This window comes from Triturus cristatus, chromosome 4_1 (genome assembly GCF_964204655.1).
Source record: "Triturus cristatus chromosome 4_1, aTriCri1.1, whole genome shotgun sequence".
NCBI lineage: Eukaryota > Metazoa > Chordata > Amphibia > Caudata > Salamandridae > Triturus > Triturus cristatus.
In genome coordinates this window covers 639,145,903-639,169,777 of record NC_140585.1, presented here as the reverse complement: position 1 = coordinate 639,169,777, position 23,875 = coordinate 639,145,903, and positions in this window count along the sequence as shown.

Here is a 23,875-nt window from a genome sequence, read left to right as displayed (position 1 = left end):
ATGGAGGTGACACCTCATGGGAAACAAAAGAGCAAAGTGTGGGCAGGCTATCTCTTCATTTGAGATCCACTGTCTCTTGCTTATCTGTCTGGCTTATCATCATAGCATCAGGAATGCATCCTTTGTTTTGGATTACACTGTAAACATAGCCAATCATAACATGCACACTCTTTACTAATTCACACACAACGTGTATACACAAATGTGATCTCCTCACAGAACTGGATGCAGCAAAATCCCGGTTGCTTGGACTGGTAGGGCAATTTAGAGGGGGAAGGCCAGTAGGCAACTTACGGTGCTTACGTCTTGGATAAAAATACTTGCTAAATGTATGCATTACTTCCATCAGTGTTGTTACACCATAATCTGGTGAGCTGAATGGCAGTCATGCTCAATTGACAAGGGTGCTCTGGTTCATGGTCTGTGAGATGCAGGGCCTTGATTATTATGAGTAGAGACTGAAAAGAAAAACAGTTAACATTTTTTTTAAAAGAAGAGGGTTCACTCCTTGGGTAACTCAGGACATGAGTGCACACTTTCAGAGTCATGAAAGGGGACATTTCCTCCGCAAACAGTGCTAAACACTGCTCTGCATCAAGCCAGCAGGTAACTCGTTTCCACAATGAGTCCTCCTGCAACTGCTAGGATTCAGTCTGTGGTATGAGTTGATTGTCAGTGTGTTGAATGCTGTCTTGATGTGCCTTAGGATGCATTGGCACTTTGGGAGGCACTTATCGAAAATCCTTGATTGCATAACTGTACCAAAAAGATGGCAGTTGCAGGGCATTCTAGTCAGGTTAACATAATATCATGCAACTTATAACATGAGTTTGAAGAATGTATGTCAGAAGTATAAAATATAAAACTGTAGTCTGACTTAAAAAAAGGGTCATAAATATAATTTGCAAAAATATCATCTTGTTGGATCTAGATTTTCTATTATTTACTCCGATATCGTTGTAAATCATTTTTGGTATATGGCATTTATGTCAAACGATATTCTGAAAATGATATTCTGGTACCCTTATACATTTGAACACAGGGCTGCATAGGATAGGTCCCAAAATGGCTAAAGAGTCAAACAGTTGCATTTGATTGCTGGTGCCCCTCAGACTGGCCTTTGCACACAGGTCAACGTGGAAGGGTGAAAGGCAGCTAGTCAGATTAACTGAATTCCTCTCTGTATGCCTTAAATTTCCAGCAAGGAAATCGTGATTGAGGGGTACATTTATGGACTATTGGTGCAGCAAGTCACCTTGCAGCTCTGCATTGCAGCCCAGCGCTAACGCAGGCACCCTTGCACTATCATTGCATGCAGGATTGTTTTAGTGTAGGAATGGACACCTTCTTGCACAAAAATAATCCTGAGAGGCATTTTCCTCGTTCTATGTGTGCTGCAGAATGCAGCACACACAATCCAGCACACACAGAAGAAAGTAGTAATGAGAAGAAATAAAGATATTTCTCCTCGTTATATCTTTCTTGGTTAGGTGTATCTTTTTGGTGCATTCCCAGGTTTACAAGGTCTTGTAAATCTGTGAATGCGTCAAAAACCATCGGAGTTGCGTGGAAACACCAACACAATGCCAAAGGAACACCTACCCAGGGCAGAGTAATGTGGCGTAGAGATTTGCATTGTTTTGAATTACCCCAGATTTTTGGATCCACTCAAAAAAAGCTTTGCATGTCTTTAAAAATGTGACCCTTGTTTAGCGTCACTCGTGTACCACATTGCATGGTGCAAGAGCGACGCAAACCGGGTCATAGATATGGCCCTAATTGTAGGATAAGTCACACAATTGACATTTGAATGCATAAGTCCCTGGATTCTGTTGTAGAGCAGTCGAAATAGAATATGGCTGATTCGATCATTCCCATTCTACTGGTGCTAACATTACTTTTTCCTCATTCTCGTAATAAGAATTTTAAGTGGATTTCATTATGGAAAGACAGGTAAAGGAGGGGTAGTAGACCGGAGACTAATCTACCTGGAATGGATTAATTTTAGGTTGAATAATAACCAACACCCCTAGGACCCAGTGGCTATACATGTGTTGTAGACAGTTTAACAATACTATCAGTCTCTTCAATAAGGTAGATCTCCAGTATTTGATAGGACAAAATGTGAAACCAAAAATAATTTATGATCAAGATTCAGATTTTTAATTATGAGAAAGAAGCTGATTAATTGGTTGTGGGTCTAAAATAGTCTATTTTAATAATTTGTCTAGAATATTAGTTTGATTCTTTAGAACTGATTGCGGATAATTAACTAAAGAGGAACAGAGGGGAACAGAGGCCATGCTTCCCTCGTCTTCGCGACTGCCATCTTAAATTTCAGATCACTGCAGACATGTTTTTTCCGCCCCCGCGAACGGAACAATATTACATGTACTTCGCAGACGCAGCGTGGACTTCAGATGCTCTGCCATCAAGTGTTTCCATTACGAGCTTTCTTTCCATGGAGTTATGTTTATGGTGCATTCTTTCGCTGTCTGTCTCTCAGGCTTCCTCTTTCTCTCATTTATTTTTGATTCATATGTTTCCTTTTGTCTCGTCTATTTCTGGTATCTTATGTTTCACAGGAAAAATGCATTTATAAATTATTTGTCAAAGTATTAAATGAGAAAGATTGTTCTCAATATGCTTATGAATATTTTGAACAGAGTTCGGGGTACATTGCCAAATTTCCTAACACAGAAGGTGGACACTGGTTTGGACAAGCCTTAAAAAACATATGTTGGACCCGATTCACAAAGGTAAAATGAGATGAAAGTCTAACTTTACGAGTTTCAGTTTTCACCAAGGGCATTTTCTACTCGTAAATGCCCTTTGTGAATACAGAAAGTCGCAAAGTTGAACTTTTGGTATTCACAAAGGGCATTTGCGAGTAGTAAATGCCCTTTGTGAATACCAAGAGTCATAAAGTTAGACTTTTGTCTCCGTTTACCTACGTGAATCGGGCCCGTTCAATATTGAAAATGAGTGCTTTACCTGATAATCGTTAGGAGCACAACTGCTCAAGTGAGGAGTTTGGATATTCAATGGGAGATGTTTCTCTTCTCCTTACTATTTAACACATAATTGAGAAAGCTGTCAGTCGTAGACATGGAGCCAATTTCCAGATATAAAGCTATAGTGCCCTAGTGTAAACTCTCAAAGCTTTTACTTTTTGTTCACTTTGAATTTGGCCTGTTGTGGGGACCAACGCCAGCCAATCTGTTTCGGACCCAGTGTGCATGTTTTTCTTTCAAACAGACCAAAACTTCAGTTTGTGTTTGTTGGACTTGGCCCTTTTTTGCAAGTTCATCCCACAACTTTTTGCCTTCCTCCTGTATTTTTTCTGACCTGTTGGTGGTTTTAGGACTCTAGGCACTTCATCACTGTTGATCAGTGCTAAAGTGCATGTGCTCTCTATGGTAAACTTGGTAAGATTGATCTACACCTGTTTGGCATATTTAATTTACCTGTCAGTCCCTTGTACAGTGGAATCTCATATACACAGGTCCAGTAAATTAAATGCTACTGGTGGGCTTGCAGCGCTGCGTGCGCCACCCACCAAAGTAGCCTTTCAAACCTGTCTCAGGCCTCTTCCACTGCAGGGCCTGCATGCACAATTTACTGCCGCTGTGACGTGGCACATAAAGTGGTTGCCACATCTGTGACTCCCCTTTTACTACATATCTGTCACACCTAAGGTAGACCCCAACTAGCCCTATGGGCAGAGTGCGGTGTTGTTAAAAGGTAGAACATGTGCCTTAACTGTGTGACATGCCCTGGTAGTGATAAAACCACTTATAGGTGTTAGGAGATTTATTATTGCTATTTTAGAAATGTCCCTTTTAGAAGTAGGCATTTCTGTGTGCTATGTGTCTTTGTACCTGCCTGTTTTGTATTGACTGTCTGGCTTTGGAGTGACAGGGGCTGGGAAGGGGCAGTGGCTCCAGGGAGTCAAAATGAGTCAGCGCTAGGCTCAATAGGCCTGGTCTGCATTTGGAGTGGTGGGAGGAGTAGTACTTGCACCTGAACAGGGCCGTGCATGCCTTCCACAATGATGGCTCCGCCCCCTGTGGTGTGTCTGGGGCCAGGGCTTACACTTACAATGAGGAGTCTTGTGCACTGTAAGGATATTTTTAAGTGCCCCCAGAACTGGTTTGGACTAGGTTCAGAGCCCTGGGTCGGGGAAGAACAAAGATATATGCCCTTTAAGCTCTGGGGCTTTGACCCCATGTTTAGAGAACTTTGAGAACTTTTGGAACTGGAACAGGAGAACACACTGCATGGACTGCAGTGTGCCAGAAGGAACCACCATCTGGGACTCCCTGCCTATGGCAGCGAGCCTGCTGCCCATTGGGCAACTGAGGGGACTGCTGCTTTACTAAAAGTAACCCGGTGTGCTGGCCTGCCTGGGCCCTGTCTTCTGGAATTTTTCCCCCTGCTGTTCCAAAGCGTGAGTGGAGCGCTGTGCTGGGACAGGCGAGTTTTTCCCTTTCCCTCCCATGGGCTGACAGAAAGAGCGTGAAGAAGTGCTCTTGTGTGTGACAGCGAGTGGTGAGCACTGTGTTTTGTTGCAGCCGGTATTCATCAACCACGTGGGGAGTATTCCACTGCAGCATGGATACGCGGCATTCGATACGGTGCCCCACAGGATGCTCCTAGACAGATAAAGGAACATGGGCATAGAAGGGAAAGCATTAGCATGGATTACATCCTTTTTGGAGAACAGGGAACAGGTCATCTGTACCCCTCAGTTCTTAGCCCCAATGCCAAGCATACAGGTTGGAGTCCGACAGGGCTCCTCACTTAGTCCAACTCTGTTCAACCTGTACATGTCACCACTAGCATCATGAGCAGAGGCAAAGGGCGCCAAAATTGTCTCCTATGCTGATGATACACAGCTGATTTTTACATGCAATAAAGGGGATGGCTTCAACAGGGATGCAATTAGATCCAGCCTCACCAAGGTTTTTAAATGGTGGAAGCAGAACCAACTCAAGTGCAATCCTGAAAAAACTGAGATTGTATTCCTTGGCTAACCAGATGGGAGCAATTGGAGTCGGTGGTGGCCGGCACATCTCTCCCCCCCAGCACTGCACAATTGACAGTTAAAACCCTGGGTATCTACATCGATAATGAGCTCTCGATGCTGTGCCAGGTTCTAGCCCTAGTGGGAACCTGTTTTGAAGAAATTTCTGCTGCTTCTCCACCTGGATTCCAGGAGGACAGTGGTTCAGGCATTGAACACGTCCAGACTGGACTATGCTAATGTCCTCTAACTGGGACTACCAAACTACCTTCTCCAGCGCCTCCAGTTAGTGCAAAATTCAGTAGCAAGGGCGATCCTTAAACTGAAACCCAGATCACATATGACCCCCCATCTGAACTCCCTACACTGGCTCCCAGTGAGGGAAAGGGTAAAATTTAAGACCATGGTTATTTTCTTCAAAGCCTTCCATGGCACAGGCTCCACCTACCTTAGAAAGCGAGTTAGCGGCTACGTACCTACCAGGACACTCAGATTATCCTCTGCCGACCTGGCCTGTATTCCCAAAAAACATCTGGTATGCAGAGGCTGTAGATATTTCGGCTTCTTAGGAGCCCTCACCTGGAACAAACTGCCGGCAGCTCTGAGAGCATCAACAGACCTCTCCGACTTTAAAAAAACAGCTAAAAACATGGCTATTTAAGAACTAACAGGTACATGCATCAAACGTTTTTGCGATTTGCAAAAATCAGCCGTTTGCGATCGCAAAATAGCCTTTTGCGATGCATGAAAGTGTTTGGGAAGCGCAATTTAAGAATTTGCAATTTTTTGCGAGTTCCTAAATGGCAATTGCATTTAAGGAATCGCAATTTGCGATTCCTTAAATGCAATGGTAGAAGTACTTTGAAATAGTGATTGCGCTATTTGGGACCGCAAATTACAGAGAAATCAAACTGGTCTGTAATTTGCAAAAACTTTGAAAAATGCACTAAAATGCATTTTTCAAAGTTTCAGTATACACACACACACATGCCCTTGGGGCATGTGTGTACGCAACATGGGTAAACATCACAATTTCAGGGGTGCAACAGGGTGTCCTTTCGACACCTTTGCATACTGGTACTTGCAAATAGGCCCATAGGAATGAATGGCAAGCCATTCCTTAATTTACATTACATATTGGTACTCGCAAATTGCACATGCAATTCCCCATTCATTCAAATGGGCCTGTAGGCCCATAGGAATTAATGGGAAACCATTCCTTAATTGCGACTCGCAATTTGCAACTCGCAATTAAGGAATGTTTAGAAATCGCTATTTTAATAGCAATTTCTACATGCATATGCTTTTGAGAGTCCCTAATTGCGACTCCTTAATAATCGCAATTAAGGGCTCGCAAAAGCATTTCTTGATACATGTGCCCTTAAGCCCTTAGTAGGGCAAGCACATGTGAGCTGTTAGTGCTGGGACGCTCTGTACGAAGTAGCTGTGCGCTCTATAAATACTGGTCATTTAGTCATTCATTTAATGGGAGCCTGATGCCAAGGCTGGTCGCAGAAACCAAAGGCAGCCGCTCGTCAGCTGAGCGAGTGCCGCAGGAGTCACAAGCTTTGCTGGGAAACTAGCGGGGCCGGCCGAAGTTTGCAGCATTGCCCGGCCACACCCCCAGAAGCCAGCAAAGACGCTGCATCCAGAGTTGCTTTTCAGCATGACCACAGCGTGGCCAGAGTGTGACTGCGTGAGAAGCAACGCCAAGAGGAAGGCTTGCTAGTAATCTGGCAGCATTTGCAGCACTGCTTTGCCCCGAGGGTCCGAGAGGAACGGGAGAGCTGCTGGAATACAAGTTAGGTGAGGATTCAAATCGGTGTCACCCTATGTGGCCAGTGTAGCAGTGGCCCTGGGTGGTAGCGGGCAGCTGCCGGAGTGACCCTTTGGAGTGACCCATTGGTGCTTCAGCCACCCTTCTACTCTGGCTGCTTCAACTATCCTTCACATCTTGAGCTCGAACCTTTTCCCAGCAGGCACTGGGGCTGCACACCCTGAGGGGTATTATGGGCTCTCATTGCCAGGCTAGACCCGGTCCACTGTCTATAAGCCATGCAGGTTAGCCACGCCACTACTTGAAATGCAGGGCTAAGGCAACAGTTTTCTTGAGGTGGCTGCTCATTTGCACACAGACCTGTGCAGCCTAGGGCAGGCCACCCAGCTCTTGCCTCCAAAGGGGAAGATCATCCTCTGTGCCTGCTGGCAGTGTTCTCCCTCTGATCCCTGGCATCAGGCCCGGGGGACTACACAGATGCAGCACCATGGTCAGGGGGCAGATACCCCTTGGCGGCTGCATTATCTACTCCCATGCTCCACCAGCATGCCAAGAAGAGACATTGTTCTCCTTACCTGCTGAGACAGGCAATGGCCGCCTGGAGCAGCTTCCAGACACCTGGGCAGGTGTGGGATAGCAACACGCTTATGGCGCTGCTCTACATTCACTTTGCCCTCGACCTGCTAATACAGGCAGTAATGTTCTGGGCTTCCTGATCACCGCTTGGATGTTTGAGTGCCACAGGTCACGCAGTGGGATGCCACTCACTGGAATGTAGTGACACTGTGTGACCGACTCAGCAGGCAGTTGTCAGGGGCAATTCTGCGGGCTCTAGCAGTGGCCATGCAGGTCCCTCTGCACTTGCCTCTGCTCTCCTCTCCTTGTGGGCACTTCTCCCACTGTGCCATCACCACAATATTCTTTCCGGCTCTTACAGTTATGGGGTGGAGGTCCACCTCACTTCGAGCCTCTAGAGCAGTGTCTTCTCCACACGCTGGTTCTTCAAATGGCCTGACCTCATGCTGTTCAACCCCTCAAAATCACTTCATGCCCAGCGGGTCAGCTGGCACTTCGCCTGGTCTGGGACAGCCTCAGGTGATCGCAGCATGCCAGACACTCAGCCAGCTTGTTCCTCCTTGTCTCTGGGGCACCATGCTTGGTGTGCTGGTGCAGGCTCACGGCAGTCAGCTGCTGCAGGGTCATGCACAGGCAGGCACCATCTTTCTCGCCCACCTCCTGCAGCTTGTAAGCAAGGGAGCCATGGCACAGGCTATACTTCCCCCATGCTAACCTTCAGGGCTGCTGCATGGATGGGTCCAACCTGCTTGCCACCAATGTAAGGGTCAGGCCCTAGGCCCCCATACAGTTAGAAGGATCACGCAGACACAGTGGCTTACTATCTGAAACTAGCCCAGGGCATGTGCACCCGGCTCCTTTTATTGGCAGGGTCACCTTACCGGTGACACCTGTAATGGATGGGTGTGGGATGAGTTTTGAAGCCAGCTCTCAAGGAATGGCTGGTGGAAACATATAGTTTACAAAGACTAGACTGTGACCAGCCACTCACTACATGTGTAACCATTCAGAGAAATCATCATGCATACATTTACTCCAGTGGTGACTAGTGAAGGTTTAAACTAGTGGGCTGTAAGCTAAAACCATGAGTGTGTCTGAGGTGGATGTAGCCTGTGAACACTACTGTCCCAAGTGTAAAGGGAAGGGAGTCTGGACTGATAACATATACCCAGGGACCGTACTTCTAATGCTACTAGTGGACCTGTAGCACTAATTGTGCCACCCACATAATCAGCCTTTCAAACCTGTCTCAGGCTTGCCACTACAGTGCCTGTATGTGCAGTTTACTACCACTTCGAATTGGCCTTTAAAACTACTTGCTAGGCCTTACATTCCCCTTTTATCACAAATAAGTAACTCCTGTGGTAGGCCCTATGTAGCCCCAAGGGCAGGGTGCCATGTAAGTAAAAGGTAGGAAAGGTACTTTTATGTTTTATGTGTCCTGGTAGTTGCATATAACCTATTTCATTTTTAAATATTGTGAGGCCTACCCTCCTTCTAGGCCAGCATTGGAATTCCTTAATACACTTTTAAGCTTTAATTCCTGATCACAGAGGAGTAGCTTTTTCATGTTTCATATCTTTGGAATGGTACTGATGAAGTTGAATGTAACATTACTGTTCTAGAAATACCACTTTTAGAAAGTGGACATTTCTCTGTACCGACTGCTCTATGCATCTGCCAACCTCTTCCCAATGTACGTTTAGGGTGGGTGACTACTACACTTTGTGCATTCCCTCTGGACAGCCACAAACAGAGGAAGGTAAGGCTCATTTGCATTCTGAGCACTCATCTGCATTCATCTACATTCTGATGGGTCTTCTTGGGCAGAGAGGAATGGGAGTGGCTGGCACTTACACCTTAATAGGTAGTGGCCTTTCCCACAGATAGCCTGGCAGACAGGCCTGGGTTGAAAGGGATCCTTGTGCACTTCAGAGAGAGCTGCTTTAAAGTCACCCACTACATTAAAGGCACTTTAGGGTATAAGTACTAGACCTCTTACCCCTAAAATCTGGCTTTCCTCCTCAGGATCCCTGTGCATATGTCCCTGCACTGTCTGACTGTGGTGGAAAGGCTAATCTCAGTGGCTCAGTGATGAACCTGTCCCCACCCAGAAGCAGGTACTTTTTTATTTAGAAGTCAGTTTATGAAAGATTTGTTTACTAGTGTTTCGGTTAGAAATTGTATTCCTGGTTGGCTGAGATATGCACCCAGGCAAGAACCACCACTCTAGTCAGGGTAAGCTAGATACACACTATACGATAACCTGTGCTCACCCTCGAGTAGCATGACACAGAGCAGTCAGGCTTATCGAAAGAGGCAATGTGTTAAGTATTTGTGCAACACACACAAACAGTAACACAATGAATTCACCACAAGAAATCTCCACACAGCTTTAGAAAAATAGAGAATATGCATTTGAGTAAAACAGGACCAAAATAACAAAGATCAACGCAGAAGAAGTCGAGTTATGATTTTATAGAGGTCAAATGCAAAAACAGTGCTTAGAAGTCACTAGTGTTCAAAAGGTTACTTGAGGCCGTGAGGGACCGGTGCAAATCCAAGGTTCAGGCTGACCGCGATGGGGGGTAGACTGGCTACAGGGCTCAAACAGGGATCTTGAGAAGGTACCTGGGATGGAGCAAAGCGGCAAAGCTGAGGGAACGAAGCATCGATCTTCTTCATGAAGTTGGGTTGATGCTTCATCGTTGAGCTTTGCTGAGGTGACAGCAATGCGTTCTCATTGAGGCGTACAGAGTTTCATTGTCAGGCCGTGCATGCTGTGGACGTGCTGTCATCGAACAGCCTCTGCGTCAGCTTCGAAGGGCGATGCATCATTTTATGACTAACGTGGTGGCAAAGTGTCCATTTTGTATCAAAACAGCTTCAGATCCCACTGCTGAGACCCAGACCTTTGAGGGGCACCTTTGGCAAAGATAGGACTCACAGACGGCAGAGTCCAGCAGCACCAGCAGAATTGTAGGAAGTCTTTTGTGTCCCTGGGACGTCAGAAAACAGGAGTCAAGCCAGCAAGCCTTTGGAGAATCTTGGGTTTAAATATGTAGAGAACAGGCCCTGTTCTTCTCACTTCTAGGCAAGAGGCAGCAGGCAGCAGGCCAACATAGCAGAGCAGGTAGCCAAGTGGCAGTCCCTCCTATAGCACAGCAGCAAGCAGGCAGTAGGCCAATGCAGCAATGCAGTTGGCAAACTGGCAGTCGCTCCTACAGAGCAGCAGCTCTTCTTCCAGACAGAATTACTTTGGTTCCAATAGACTTCTGACTTGGTGGTGCAGGCGTCCAGTACTTATACCTAAATGTGTCTTTGAAGTGGGGGAGACATCAAAGAGGCTTTTCAAGATCACAAGGTCCCTACCGTTCCTGCTCTGGCTCCAGACACACTACAGGTGGGTATAGACTTACAATTTAAAATCTGCCTTCACCATAAGTTGTTATTTTAAATTGTGAGTCCAAGGACACCAAGCTTCAAATTTCCATCTGCTCCTAGTTGGAAATTACACTTAAAATACATTTAAGGCAATCCCAATGTTAACCCTTAGGAAAGATAGACCTTGCAGTAGTGAATAATGAATTTAAGAGTTTTTCAATACCAGGACATGTAAAACTTAAAAGTACATGTTATAATTTTTAAATACACTGCACCCTGCCCATGGGGCTACCTAGGGCCTACCTTAGGGGTGACGTACATGTACTAAATAGAAAGGTGTGGGCCTGGCAAGTAGGTTACCTTGCTAGGTTGAAATTGCAGTTTAAAACTGCACATACTGCAATGGCAATCTTGAGTCATGTTTGAATAGCTACTGAGTCAGTGGCAGAATCGGTGCTGAAGGGCCACTAGTAGAATTTTATTTACAGGCCCTGGGTACATATGGCGCACTTTACTATGGACTTATCAGTAAATTAAATATGCCAATTGTGGATAAGGGAAGGTTGCCATGTTCAGAGAACAGATCGTATGCACTTTAGCACTGATTAGCAGTGGTAAAGTGTCCAGAATCCTAAAGCCTGCATAAATGAAGTCAGAAAAACAGCAGGTCAGGAAGTAAAAAGCCAGGAGAAAGGATGCCAAGGATGCCACGTCTAACATGTGTGTCCCCCAGCTGACGGTGGGGGGAGAGCTCAAACCCCTTGGGATTTCTCTTCACTACGGCAGAAGAACGTCAGCATTGGCATGCCTAGGCAGTATTCCACTGTAAATCCCATTCCCTGTAGGGAGATGGACCACCTGAACAGTTTAAGCTTCTCATCTCACCCAAAAGTGAGTGCCAACCAGGTATGGCCTTTTCTTCTTTAGCGCCCTGACAACTGCAAAGGCTCCCCTTTCAATCGAGCTGCACCTCTGTCCCCTCGCCTCCTACTGATGAAGTCTATAAGCTACTTCAGGCCCTCTTAATTTAGCTGTGAGAACATGGCACCTATGCAATGCTCCAAGGTGTCCATCTGTACAACAAACTTTTGGCAGAAATCTGTGACCTTGAACACGGTTGCCATGCACATGGCTTCTTTCAGAGTGTCAAAAGCTTTCTGGAATGCCTGAATCCAGATCACCTGATGTGGCTGCTTTATGGAAATAAGCTCTGTCAAGGGGGCAACAATGGTGTCTCTCAAAGTGGAGCTTCAGGCGGTTCACATGCAGGAGCCTCAAAGGGTTCCTAGGAGTTTTGAGTTCCACCAAGTAGGTGACATAAACTTTTGCGCTCCTTCACCTGATAAGGCCCAGGCCTGACCAATGGTCTTGCATGGCCCATGGCTTCACTGGCTCCATTAGCCACACTTTTTAGCCAGGCTAAAACTCAACCAGAGAGATGTTCTAGTCATACCATCATTTTATGTCCCCCTTGCTGGCTTCCTGGTTCTCATGTGTGAGCTTCTGAACTGGGCATGTCTGGTTACAGAACACCAGCATGTAGCTAAGTACATCCTTGGGGGGCTTCCTGGGAGGTTGCTCCCAGCCTTCCTTAACCAAAATGAGAGGTCCTCCCGCAGGGTGTCCATACAGAAGTTCAAAATGGTTGAAGCCAACCCCCTTCTGTGAAACCTCCCTGTAAGCGAGCAAAAGGCATAGCAGGAGGATGTCCAACTTACGCCTCATGTGTTCAGTAGACCCAAAATGTCCTTTAGGATATGGTTGAACCTTCCAACTAACCCATTGGTTTGGGGGTGGTAAGAAGTGGTGAGCTTATAGGTCACACCACACTCCTTCCAAATAGCCTTAATGTACTGGGAAATGAATTTAATACCCCGATCAGATACCACCTTCTTGGTCACAATGGGTGTTGTCACTGTCCTCAGAGGGATAGCTTCTGGGTACCGGGTGGCATGGTCCACCAATAATCTTTTGGCCATGTCTGTCTTGGGATCCAGAGGCCCCATAATGTCAATGCCAACCCGGTCAAAAGGGGTGCTAATGAAAGGGAAAGGCTGCATGGGGCGCCTTGAAGCTCCCCCCTGACTCGCTCTTTGTCTGGCAGGTAGGACAGGGCCTACAGAACGCCTCTGAGGCCTTCCTCATTTGAGGTCAATAGTAGTGGGTGGCAAGCCTGCCAAATGTCTTGTCTTGCCTCAAATGACCTGTCAGTGACCCATCATGAGCCAGACCCAATAGGTCCTAAGGTACCACAAACACCAGTGTTGCACCAGGCTCAGAAACCTTAGGTTTACTATACAGGTGATTATTCTTCCAGTAGATCAGCTGCTGCCCAGATGCATCACCAGCTGCCTGGGCCTCAGCCCGCTGCCAAAGACCCACAAGAGTAGGACACTCTTTCTGCTCCTTGCAGATCTCTTCCCTTCCTTGCAGACACTTCTTGCCCTGTGGGTACTGAGGCTTCCCCTTCAGATTCTGCCTCCTCCTAGGGTGTGGAAATTTCTGGAGCGAATTTCCCATGCCCCTTGACCTTCCTCTTTTTGGCAGGTACCGTGGCCATTCTTCCAGGCTCCAGGTCCTTCTGACCATGCTCACGAGCTGTCATTGACCGTGTACACACCAACTCAGGCAGCCCCATCATCTCCAAGAGTGACTGGAGCCCCACCTCATTTGAGATGGTGTGCTCCAGGCCGTTGCCCAGAAGACAATTCACTGCATGGATGGACTCCCAGCTACCTTCAGCAAACCTGTGATCCCCCCAACCAAAGAGAACCAGAGCCACAGGATAGTGCAGAGCTTTCCAAACTGTGTGTCCCGACACAGTACTGTGTCGCCTGCAAATGTTGGGTGTGTTGCGGGATGACACTGGTATTCAGGGGCACTTAGCACATAACTGCTGCTAATTAAGAGGCATTCCTTTGAAAGCCTTGTTCTCACTATGCCTCATCTATTACATAAGGTCTCCCAGTAAATGGTCTTTTAAAGACCTGCAAAGTACTTGGGTGCGGCTGTGTGTGTGCCTGGGAAGCTGGGGTGAGGTGACGGAGGGTGATAGACAGAGGGTGATAGACAGAGGGAGACAGACAGACAGAGAGAGAGGCAGACAAAGAGAGAGAGAGAGGGAGACCGAGAGAGAGAGGGAGACAGACAGAGAGAGGGAGATGGAGGAAGGGAGGGAGACTGAGGGAGGGAGGGAGACAGGGAGGGAGGGAGACAGGGAGGGAGGGAGACAGCGAGAGAGGGAGACAGCAAGAGAGGGAGACAGTGAGAGAGGGAGACAGCGAGAGAGGGAGACAGTGAGAGAGGGAGACAGCAAGAGAGGGAGACAGCGAGAGAGGGAGGGAGACAGACAGAGAGACAGCGAGAGAGGGAGACAGCGAAAGAGAGAGACAGCGAGAGAGGGAGACAGCGAGAGAGGGAGATAGACAGAGAGGGAGACAGACAGAGGGAGAGAGAGACAAAGGGAGAGAGAGACAGAGGGAGAGTGAGAGACAGAGGGAGAGAGAGAGACAGAGGGAGAGAGGGAGAGAGAGAGAGAGAGAGAGGGAGGGAGACAGAGGGAGGGAGACAGAGAGGGAGGGAGACAGCAAGAGAGGGAGGGAGACAGCGAGAGAGGGAGACAGCGAGAGAGGGAGACAGTGAGGGAGGGAGACAGCGAGAGAGGGAAACAGCGAGAGAGGAAGACAGCGAGAGAGGGAGAGAGAGAGAGAGAGTGAGTGAGTGAGTGAGTGAGTGAGTGAGTGAGTGAGTGAGTGAGTGAATGAGTGAATGAGTGAGAATGAGAATGAGAATGCTGGGTCTGGTGGCTCAGTGGACGAAGGCATTCGCTGCAGGGGCCTGTGTTCAACCTCATGGTCTCAAATTTGCTTTTATTTCAAAATTTTCTTCCAGGGGGAGAACACCCCCGAACCCCCCTCAAGTAGTTCGGGCTCGCTCACTACACTGCCTTACTGTGTCCCAAAATGATGCATCTCCAAAAAGTTTGTCACCAACATGAAAAGTTTAGAGAGCTGTAGGATAGTGGCTCTCACAGTTATAAGGAGCAATAACTTGGTGGATTCTGTTAGGGACTACCTGCTCTGAAGACATCAGATGACACGTGATGGTTGTCAAACTGGAACCTGTGTCTCCCAGATCCTCCAGCCTCTGCCCATTGATTGAAACCCACTGACTTTACTTCTTAGTAGTGTCAGGCATGAGGGTTCTCTGTACCATCTCTCCATCATCCAGAGACACTAGGATCAATTCTACACTCCCACCACAACTATTTAGGGCAATCTCCTCCCCACATGCTACACTAGCCAACCCCAGTGCCTGCCTACTGGTGGGGGCTGTGCCCACTTGGGACACTTGGCATTGCCTTTGCAGTGCCCATCCTGCTGGCCCTCAGCACTTCACTGGAACCTTTCCTGCAGGCTTACTTGCAGGGAACCATTTCTTCTTTATGGCAGGGGGCTGGGGACCCTGCCCCCAGAACTAGTTTGGGGCCCTTTATGGAATTCCTTGCTCTTTTTGTGTCCCCCTTCTTCTGCTGGTGAGGTCCCTGTCCACCCTTGTGGTGATACACCCAGTTACATTCCTGTGGGCCCTGGTGCTGACCCAACAGTCCTTTACCTCACCTAACCATCCACTACCATGCAAAAAGAATCCACACAATCTACCCAGGTCTGTTGAGAAATCTTAGACTATGCCTGAATTTCTGGCCATATTTCTCTGGGGCTAGACCAAACGTCCTGATTAGGGCCTCCTTCATGCGGGGATACCTCATCCTGTCACTCCCTTCTAGGGCCAGTAGAGTGTTGCTCCCCTTACTAGGGAAATGTCTTCAAAGACTAGCCCCCCAATCTGCCTCAGGGACCTTGTGCATTTGGAGTGCAATTTCAAAAGTCTCAAAATATCTATGTTGTCGCCCACCACAAAATCAGACACCAGACCCTTGGTATATAGACCCTCCTGTTAGAGGGCACAGAAGAAATGGTCCCACCATCACTGCTGGACTCCACTGCCTGGCTTTGATGTCCATCTCTCTCAGGCTCAATTCCCGAGACAACATCATCTTTTTCTCCTCTATATCCAATCTCTTTCTGCTGTCTGCTATCTCTCATCTAATACCTTCTCCTTCTCAAATTTGAGCTTAGCCAGCTCCAATTTCAACTTTCTCTCTTCCCTCCTGTCCTCCAGCTCCACTGCTTTCTGCCCTTCAAAGACCCCATTCCTGGTAGTAAGTTGCCCTCCTCCACTGCAGAGAGCAGTTCATGGCCTTCTCTCAGACCCTGGCTCAATTCATCCTTTTCGTCCAGCTCTCCCTCAGCCTCTGGGATTCCATCTAACACAGCATGGGCTTCATACCAGGCTCTCAGTGTCTATTGCAGCTCTACCTTCCTCGTGGTGCTCTTTACAGGAAACGCAAAATCTTTGCAGAAATTCTGAAGCTGGGCAATGGTGTAGTCCTCAATTCTCCACAGCTCAAATGCCATTCTTGAAGATGCAGAACCACCAATCATAGACATGATTTTATAAAACATGCCAATCAAGGAGAATTGAGAAAAAACAAATTGCCAATTGAAGAGAGAAGACACAAAATTGCCAATGGGGATCAGAGACAATTGATGTAAATTGGTATAAATGTGGGTAGTGGTGTACAAAAAATTACTTTAAGGTACTGCTCAAATACAAGTTCTATCCTCACTGCTGATCACCAATGTTAGAAATAGGATCTCTAGTTGGCAGAGCTTTGTATACTGTCCAAGTAGGGCCCACAATTTTAGTCAGAGTAAGTCAGATGCACAACCTAAATTAACCTGTGCTCACCCTCCAGTAGCTTAGCACAGAACAGTCAGACTTAACTTAAGAGGTAATGTGCAATGTGTAAAGTATTTATGCAACACAGTAACACAGTGAAAACATTACAAAAAGACTTCACACCAAAATAGAGAATATTTATCACCAAAATAAGACCAAAATGACAAAAATCAAATCAGTGAGTGAGAGGATGAGTTGGATGTAGTTCGTGTAGGAGAATATGTTGAGACCTTGGGATCTGGCGATGTTGGCCAGTGGAGGCATATTTGCATTGAAGAGCGTGGGACTGAGGGATAAGCCCTGGGGGACACCGCAGGTGATATCCTTGGGTTCAGAGGTGAAAGGTGGGAGGTTGATCCTCTGGGTTCTTCAGGTGAGAAATGAGGTGACTAATCTGAGCATGTCCCATTGGATGCTGATGTGGTGGAGACTTTTGATCAGTGTTGGTGGGATATGGTGTCGAAGGCTGCTAACATTTCTAGGAGTATCCAAGCTGCTGTTTCTCCTCAGTCAAGGAGGGTGCGGATGTCGACAGTGGCTGCAATCAGGGCAATTCCAGTGCTGTGATTGCTTTAGAAACTGGATTGGGAGGGGTTGAGTAGCTGGTTTTGTTCCAGGTGTGTCATGAGTGGATTGTTGATGAGCTTCTCCAGTGCCTTCGCTGAGAATGGTATCAGGGAGATTCGCCAGTAGTTTCTGTGTTCTCTGGGGTCGGCGGTGGATCTTTTGAGTAGTGGTCTGACTTCAGCATGTTTCTAGGCGTTGGGAAATGTTACAGTGGTAATAGAGGTGTTGAGTAGGGTAGTGAGTTCCTGGCCGATCCTTTGGTTTCCGAGGTTGAAGATGTAGTGTGGGCATGGGTCTGCAGGAGCTCCCAAGTGGATGGATTTCATAGTGTCCTAGATGGAGAGGATGTTCCAGGTGATCAGTATGAGGTTTGTGTTGGTTACAGTGGTAGCGTATCTGTCGGGAAAGTCCATAGGTTTGGGTTTCAAAGTTTCTGTATATGGTTGCAAGCTTGTCGTGCAAGAAGTGGGCAAGGTTGTCACACAGCTCCTGTGAGGTGCGATGTTGTTTTCGCTGGCTAATTTAAAATCCGAGTTCACCAAAAGTTGTGATTTTAAATTGTGAATCCAAGTACATCAAACTCCAAAGTTCTATCTGCTCTTAAATGGAAATTACACTTAAAAAGGTGTTAAGGCAATCCTAATGTTAACCTATGGGAGAGATAGGCCTTGCAGTAAGGAAAAACTAATTTAAGAGAATTTCACTACCAGGACATATCAAACGTAAAAGTACCTACTTTTTATATGCATTGCACCCCGTCCTTGGGCCTTCCTTAGGGATGAGTTACATGTAACAAAAAAGAAGGTTTGGGCTTGGCAAATAGCTTAACTTGCCATGTCCAAAGGGCAGTTTAAAAGTGCACACACAGGCTCTGTAATGGCAAGCCTGAGCCATGTTTAAAGGGATACTGAGTGGTTGGCACAATCAGGGTTGCAGGCCTACTAGTAGCATTTAATTTACAGGCCCTGGGCAGATATAGTGCACTTTATTAGAGACTTATAAGTAAAATAAATTTGACAGTTGTGGTTAAGGCAAGGTTACCATGTTTAGAGTGCAGGGCGTATGCCCTTTAGCACTGGTTAGCAGTTGTGAAGTGCATAGAATCCTAAATCCAGCCAAAATGAAGACATCAAAAGAGGAGATCAGGAGGCAAAAATTCAGGGGAAACCACGACAAGGATGCCAGGTCTTACAATATGTATTAGCAAAACAAAGTTTTCTATCGCACAGTTAAAGATCTTCAGAGAAACAAAGGGAAACTAAAGAGCTTGGTTACAAACAGATCGTAGATAGGCTTTGTGAAACATACATTAAACAGCACAACAATGAGACAGTTATAGAAGAACTAACTGTTTACCGAAGCTGCTGATAGCTGTGTCTACATTTATGTTGGACAATAGGAGACTGCACTGCGACCCCTCATAGCTAGGCCACTTGGCATTTTTGCCAGAGATCTTTACATTGCAAGAATAATGACAACGGTCTCAGTTGCCGGTTTCTGCACCCCCTTATATGATGTCTATGTAGCTTGATTGCCAAATACAAATGGACCTTTCATCTAAGTGTAGATAGAGGGACTGATAACAATGCCCAAAACGCTTGAAGCTTGCAGAGGAATGTGGGAGCGAAACCGTATCCCAAAATTCAGACAATCCAAAATTTAGACACCCATAAATTTTACCTCCTCTGGTTTTACTACAGACTGAATTATATATTAAGATACCCCTTAAACATCAACTAGCAGAGCAAAACAGTTCAATGGGGCCCACTACATAATTGAATACTAATTCAATAAAAGTTAGCAGGTTTTATTACAAAAGATTTTAAAAAGTGATACAGAATTAATACCACGAAGACTCCCAAATGCACAATTATACAGAGTATGCTAAATCAAAAATTATTCTAATTTCCAAATGAGCAGCAAAACTAGAAAGACATCGGGCAGCATCCAGGGCAGCATAGGAAAATCTTCTCAAAATCTCCAAGAATTTCTTTCTTACCCCAAAAAAATCAAGGGGTTCTTGTACAAATTTATTGCATAACAAATTAGAAAAACTGTTAAATCATCAGGGTGTCAGTAAAAGTATCAGTTCTTTAGCGAATCAGAACATTAGAGAAATATATCATTACCTGTACACATAAGTACCATTCCATTTCTATAAAATGCATTAAACATCCTCTGTGCAAATCTCATATGGAGATTTTCTAACTAATATGAAAGTAGGACTTTCCGCGGACAAATAGACAGCAGAAGACAGTGAAAGGTTCACACTGCATGCATTTCTCGTGGGCTTTTTATATGGAGCAAAAGCCCGATGGCATATGAAGTGTTGAAATGTGCATTAACGTAATTTACATTTGAGAATGAGCCGTCCTACCATCTTAATCCCTTTCAGTAATTGAGAAGCACTCCAGGAGCACAGAGAGTATCCACATTTCATGCTGCACTACTTTGAACATTTAACTAGTAACTAATTATTTTTTGCTAATACCAAGTATTTAAATAAAACCTTTAATTTGTAAAAGAATAAGTGCCAGAGCCCATATATTTGCTCATACGTCCATGGCCTGTTCTATTGAAGATCAGGGCGCGATATACTAAGGTTGAGTAGTCTTGATTCTACATCATGCTTCTTTAATCCACCACCAGACACTCACTGCTTCTTTATCTCAACCTTGCAGGTTGTTTTGTCACCCCTGCTTTCTCCTCTAGTCCCCGTTTTTCAACATCTCTCTTTCTCCTTTTATCCCCCTTTTGTTTTTTTCTCTCCCTAGCTCAAAATCAAAGCTTGTTTAGGATAAATAAGTGCTAGTTCTCAAAGAAGGAATACTAGTGACCACATCTGCAACCACCGGCTCAAATTAGGCTGCTTTATAAAAAACTCACCTTATCTGATCAGAATAAGTAAACATCTTAAAAGCTGCTCTGTGCATTTCACCATCAATGCCACAGCATCCCCCCACTAACTAAAGCATTCCCTCTCAATGGTACTTCTACATAGAACACATCTCTTCAGAGCTTTTCAAAAAGTATCCTGCTGTGAGCAGCTTAAAGCATTCAAGTTTACTTCTGCCCTTGGACATCTCCAAGGCCTCTCTGCCAACGCTCAGGCCCTTTCCCCGTGTAAAGAGACCCTTGAACAACCTCCCACTCAAATTGCTTGGAACCCTTTAGGCACCTTCTATGAGCCACTGGGGGATCTCAGAACTCAAAGCTGTAAGACTGCCTGCCAGGCTTTCAGTGCTGCGTTAAGGAACCAGAAGCTTGAATAATTTAGTGACTGCATAGCTTGATCTGTTTACCTCAGTGTAGTATACATATCCAGGAATTTGCTAGGTGTGATTTTCCGTTCGATGCCCATCTTAAAACAACAGCCGCTAACTAAACAATTGATCAGTGTATGGAGTTTAGCCCAGGAGGCTATGGATTTGTCAGCCTAATGAACTCACCGGCTTCAGGGCTGTAAAATCATCAGCCTAGTATATGAAAGACAGCTTAAGATAGTGTGTGTGTAACTTTATAATATAAATCACTTGTAAAAGCAACATATACACCAAGTAATTTGCATTTTGGTGGGACAATAAAAAGAGCAGAGCACCTGATGCTCACCTACCTAACATTGCATGCTTCATCACAAGGTTGCCCAGCGGGCACTGGGAGGTGTTAACAAGCTTGCTACTCCTCTGTGAAGATTGCTGTTCAGCAGTTACCAATAATGACTGAGATTATGTCCCTTTTTTCCACATTTATGTTTCTTCTTTGTGAAACCTTTGAGCTTATATTAAAACCATGAGACATATTTACAAACCCCTATCACTACCACAACGTCAGGACGTTGTAGTGGCGATAGGTGCTTTGCCTTATACACTAGGCAGAGTTAAGCCATGCAGACTTGTAAATAAGGCCCCCTTTTACACTATACTTAGCGTGAAAGGGATGGACAATGGGTGTTGCGATGGGCATTCCACCGCATCACTAATTGATTTTGACACTGCCCCAGATTTACAAGGGCAGCACAAGTATGGGGAAGTGCCAAAGAAAGGCCAGGTAAAACCTGTTCTTAAACAGGCACAACAAGGAGAAAGGTGTTATTTCTCCTAATATTTGCTGTTTCTATGTGTGCTGCCTTTTGTAGCATACATAGAAACAGCAAAAGACCATTGATTGTTTATGTGTAGGAAGAAAAAACATATGTTTTGCAACTTCTATGTGTGCTGCATTAAGCAGAAAGTAAAACATAAAAGTTGCAAAACATAATTTTTTTCAAATTGCTTGTTTATGTGCAGGAAGCAGCACACATAGAAGTTACAAAACATTCAGGAAGGGAGACCTTCCTGCACATAAAGAATCTTCCCATCAACGCACTATGGTGCAAGGATGCCTGCGTTGGGGCCCGGCTGCTAAATTTAACACCAGCGCAGGGAGAAATGCAGGGCTGCACCATATTGCACCATATTGTTGTACATATTGTGCAGGCCAGCTTTTCTGAAGTAGTAGAGTGCGGCATTAAGCCAAGGAGGCTAACGCCGTGCTCTGCCACTTTGCAATAAATATGCTCCTAGTTGTCTCACATTCAGTTTGAATACATGAGCCTATTATTAAAAGTAACGTTTGAGCTACCAAAGTTTACAGAGAATGCCTAGACAGAAGCTTGAGCTAGTGTCCTCCAAAGCTGTCCCTCAAAAATACAAAGAGAAACTTAATTGTATCATGCTGTATGGAGTACGGACCCCAATGCATATGTCTCCTGCATCTCTTAAAAGACGAATAAAATAATCTAAAAATCATTCCCCAATGTAAAGTATGCACATGCCTCTAATCCATGGAGACAACTATGATATGGTTCCTTATTCCACCTTCAGCTCAAGTATCTAACAAAACAGAGTCCCATATACCTGCTTAGGATTGCGGAAAAGATCTATGGATTGATGTACTGTATCTATTGTCAACCCAGTGATATGTACTTTGCACCCCAACTAGTTTGTGAATGTGAATGCACTAATAGGTCACAATTTCAATTGCACATTTGAAGGAGGTTAATAAACAACATGCCTAATAAATAAAAGTAGATAAAAAATTAGGCAGGTCACAATTTGCAACAACTCTGATTGGCTGCAAATGCGAGGATGGTGGCAGTCCACTAACCTTAGGTGGACTTGCTCCTTTGCAGCACAGCTCCGCCTGGTAGCCACTGTTGTCTCCAAACAATGCTGCTGACCCAGAGGTCAGGATTTCAAAGCCCTCTCTCCAGCTTCAGGCTCCTTCCAGCGCCTCATCCCTGGTAGTCCAATGGTAGAGCGTCACTGATCTTCTGCTTGACTGCTCTTCTGTGTCCCTTTCTGCTTTTCCTGTCTCTTTGTCTTTTTTTCTCTTTCTCTTTTATTCTGCCCTTGACTTGCTTGTTTCCTTGCTCTCTTCCTCCTGTGTTCTTCCTTGCCACCCCTGCTGCTGCAATACCCCATGGCCCTGCCCTCTCTTGTGTCATTATCTCTCTCTCTGTCTCTCTTTCTGCTATTTTCTTTAACTCTGCCTTAGTTTCTACTTTTCTCCTTTATTCCACCTCCTCCTGTTTCCTTCCTCATTGCCCCAGCTGCTGCGATCGCCCAAGGCCCTGCCTCCCTTCTGTGTCCCATCCCGTGTTTTCCGGCATCCCAGCTGTCCAGCCCTCCCTAGCAATACTTAATGGCAGCTGCTGCGCAGGCAAGCCAGTCTGTACCTGTTCGCGCCTGGACATGCCTAGCGCCAGGGACCCTGGCTTTCGGACTTTCCACAGCTATAATGCCAGCACCCTCCTTGCCATCATACCCAGATGCCTTGCCACCTGCCATCTTGCGTCACTGAAGAAGACACAGGGACCCTTCGCCTGCTGATACTGCAACCGCACCTTCACCCACAGCAACACGCCAGCTCCTCTTGCCTCCCAGTTGACCAACAGTGAACTCCACCAGCTCAACTGCACCCTCCTCAATGTGCAGTCCCTTCACAAACAAGCCTCAGAAATCTGGAACCTCCTCAACACCACCTCCTCTGACATCGCTTTCTTCTCAGAAATAAGGACTAACCCCTGCTCCGGACTGGACATAACCATCGTCTTCCAGACAGCTAGAAAATCACCGGCAAGTATCGCACCAATTTCCAAAGAGGAGGCATCACCATCGTTCACAAGAACACCCTCCAAATGACCACTCGCTCGGACAACCCTACGATGAGCATGGAACACCTCCACTTCCAGTTCCAGACCAACTCCAACACCACCCTCTTCGGTGCCCTCAACTACAGGCCCCCTGTCCCCCATCCACCCTCTACTTATCTCATTGCACCCCAGGCTCTTGCATCCACCGATTACATCCTACTCAGAGACTTCAACTTCCACGTGGACAACCGCAGTGACCAGATCACCACCTTCCTACTGTAGAACCTCACCAACATGGGACTCAAACAGCTAGTCATCACACCAACCCACACAGCCAGACACACGCTTGACCCCGTCTTCTCTGCTAGCGGGAACATCAGCTACAGTCTCACCACTAAACTCTCCGGAACCTACCACCACTGCGTATCTCTCGCCTTCGCCACACCCACCGTACACCATCATCCGCACCACCCCCTGCCACAGCTGGATCAAGGCCACTGAAGAATTTCTCATTGAGTCCCTCAGTACAACCACTCTGCCAACACCAACGGACTCCAACACCGTAGGATGCAACCTCCACCGACAGATCTCCAGCTGCGCCGACATTTTG